The following is a 3,322-nucleotide window of genomic DNA, read 5'->3' as shown; positions in this document are numbered from 1 at the left end:
AAGAAGGGGGGGGGGGGGGGGGGGGGGGGGGGGGAGTCACAGAGTGGATAAGTGTATTGCACAGAAAACTAGTGTGAAAAAAAGTTCAGTTCATTTGTGGGTAGAACCTGGAACCCATCATTTCTCAAACAATGCAGCACATTAAAATCAATAAAATCTATTTAGTTCAGTTGAACAACGGACATTACAATTATAAACAGAAAGTGTCTGCTCCATAAAGCATGGAGCAAAAGCCAAATTTCACTTTTCACGTGAATAGAGTAAGAAAAGATGACTGACAAGACAATGTGGGAAGTTTCTGCATCAAAGTGAAGAGCAAAAGTGCCTATAAGTTCCACATTTAACATATGCAAGTCATTGTAGTGTCTTTCATGTTTTTTTATTATCATGGGGTTTTTTTTGTTGTTGTTGTTTTGTGTTTCGCAATTTTAAAGCATTCGTTTCATTTAAAGAAAGGTAAAGATGTAAAGATCTAACATTAAATCAAAGTAACCACTACAGATCCTAAGTGTTATTGAGAAATATCTTGTAAAATGTGCACTGTAATTTGTAACACTGTTTATTACTCAGTGGGAACATTTCCTCACCGTGGCATCCCTACTGGCGATATTACAAGCTAAAACAAACATACAGAATGGCCTGTGTAGATCAACTCACAAACAAAGAACTATTATAAGTTAGTTCTTTTAATTAATCATTAAGCAAAACTCAAGAGTCACTACTTTAAGTCTGATGAATCTTTTACTGAATGAACTCGAAATTAACCGAATCCATCAGAATGGTCTACCCAATGTAACAATATGACAAGAAAAGTAAAAAAAAAACAAAAGTAAAAGAGAACAAAGTGTGTTTTCTCCCTCATATTTCACAATATAAATGTTTTTGGTGGATCTCAAGATTGATTCTACCTCTCTAGGTGGTTTCTAGAATGAAAAAGTTTGAAATACCCTTCTTTAAAACAGTGAATGTCAGGATTCTGGACACTTCAGAAAGATCATGAGTTTCCTTTTAGCCTAAAACATAAATTGCCTATACTACAAATAATAATTAAGACAAAAGGGATCTTAATTGCCAAAAAGGAAGTTTGTCAATGGACAGAACATGCAGTCTTTTGCAGAACATGCAGAACGTTTCTTTACACACTAACTTTTCTCATATCTCTATTTGTTTTGTCTGTGTCCTGTCAATTATTTTCTCTACCAATTTTTTTTGGAGCTACTGCTACCCTTGTCACCTTAGAGAAAATGCTCCTGCTGCATATAGCACAGAACAGTGCTGTCTCTATTCATCTCCATCAACGGTTACAGTGATAATGGACTTGCAGAGAACAAGATTAGCTTCATTCTATGGGCAGGTATTGGAAATCACTCAAACAGACAAACTAGCAAAGAGGGGTTGCATTTGTATAACCAGTATGGGTTAAATTCTTTAACAACAACCAGGTATCATCAATATCCCACTCTGTTAAAATGATACAGGCACATTACAGTGATCCACAGACACATGAAAACTTTAGGCTCCTCGTAAATGGAGAAGCAGGGCTGTTTAGGACATGATCACTGGCACTAAACTTGGTTGTACATTAGAGGCAGACACTTTACAATCTGCAAAAGTTATTTCCCTTCCAAATACTGCTATGTCTAGCAGTATGATAAAAGACAACGCTTCAGCAGTCTTTTAAATGACCCACAGGCAAGGCAAAGTGGAGGCAAAAATGTATTATGAACCTTGACAACAATCCAGTAGGCCTAATGGAGCATACACTGCTTTCCACCAACAAATATATTCTCTGCTAAGTGTAGTTCTACTTGCCTAGCAATGTTTAGAGAAAAAAAAAGAGGACAAGTAAAAAAAAAAGTTCTTATTCACTCAGAAACAATGCCAACGTTTAACTTTGTAACCTCATTCATCTTGCGAATTGTTTGAGGTTCAGCGCCACATAAGGAAGGGCTGATTCACCGGTTTAACACTTGGAAGGTGGTGACACACCAAAGCTACACTCTCTTTCTCTCGCACTCAAACACACACACACACACTTAGGAAGCTAAATGGGGATATTCAATAGACATCTTTTGTTTTTATATACAGCTAGTAGGGGTGTAACGGTACACGTACACGTATTCGTACTGAACATTTTCGGTACGTGTGTTTCGGTTCGGTACACATGTGCACCGAACAAATCATTCTGTTTTTCCAGGAAATTCAGACAATACATGCCATTTTGGCACTCTTTGATGTGGCGTGACAGAACGCTGTATAGAAACCTCAGTTCTAACGGCAGTGCGGAGTGGAGTGAGCTCGATCATCCTGTCCTCTTTACTACTAGTTTTAACTAGGGCTGTGTATCACCAGCAATGTCACGATATGATACGTATCACGATACAGATGCCACAATACGATACGTATCACGATACAGGACTGCACTGAATTTCACCTCAGCAGAATTTAGTAAAACAGCTGTTTATTAAACACTGCACACTATAGTGCCATTTCTAACTATTGGCAGAGCAGGCAGTTGACCTCTGCATTATGAAGGGCCTCCATAACTGTACCACAGTACAATATAGGTAATGGCATATGTTTCATGTTTACATTGGGCACTCCCCACCAGGTACAATATTCTGATTGTTTGCATCTTGTTTTTAAGCCCATAAATAATAATGTACTCTGTCTAATAAATTTATATTGTAATGTACTTATTCTAATATTAAAAAATCATATTTACATTGCTGGTAGGTTATCATTGCACAAATTAACGAATTCTCTACGTTTAAAAAAATAAAATTAAAAGAGTTCTAAATTAATGCGCTGTCTTCACTGTATCTAACGCACACACACGCTCAGTCACTCACACAGATCACGCTGCGGCCGCACTCAGACATTCAGGAACGAACTTTTTAGCGCTGCCCCGCAGATTTATCAACTAAACAACTTAATCGCTCAGGAGCTACATTATCTTTCTCAACAAGGAGCTGGTAACATCATTGTTTCTACAGGAATTAAAGCCACAGATTCACTGTTAATAGAGAAACGCGGCAAACCGGTGGTAATTCATACATACACAGCCTCTCTCTCTCTCTCATAAATGAACAGTTGATGAATTACACTTTTCTGAGAATAGACTTGAAGTGGAGCTCGCTAAACTGCAAGCTTACCAGTGTTTTCCGAAAGCAAGCACGTTTATCCACAGTGCCGAGAGAGCGCGTGCATATGGTTGCCAGGTTGACAAAGATAAGTAGCACACTTAGCAGATATTTCCGTATTGCGCAAGTTGGAAGCTCTGTTTCGGGGATTACGTTTCTTCATATCAGGCAACCCCAGT

General features: G+C 38.2%; 1 long non-coding RNA gene across 1 annotated transcript in view; it reads left to right on the top strand.

Annotated features, from left to right (window-relative positions):
- The window catches only part of LOC107663830 (uncharacterized), an 11,359-nt gene extending 8,277 nt beyond the window's left edge, over positions 1-3,082 (top strand). Inside the window, exons 2-3 of the long non-coding RNA XR_001631388.1 lie at positions 2,270-2,280; positions 3,066-3,082. This is a non-coding gene — a long non-coding RNA (uncharacterized LOC107663830). The remainder of the gene's footprint in view (positions 1-2,269; positions 2,281-3,065) is intronic.
- The last annotated feature ends 240 nt before the right edge of the window (positions 3,083-3,322 follow it).

Source organism: Sinocyclocheilus anshuiensis, unplaced genomic scaffold (assembly GCF_001515605.1).
Source record: "Sinocyclocheilus anshuiensis isolate Anshui unplaced genomic scaffold, SAMN03320099.WGS_v1.1 scaffold976, whole genome shotgun sequence".
Classification (NCBI taxonomy): Eukaryota; Metazoa; Chordata; class Actinopteri; order Cypriniformes; family Cyprinidae; genus Sinocyclocheilus; species Sinocyclocheilus anshuiensis.
This window is presented reverse-complemented; position numbering and strand designations above follow the sequence as displayed.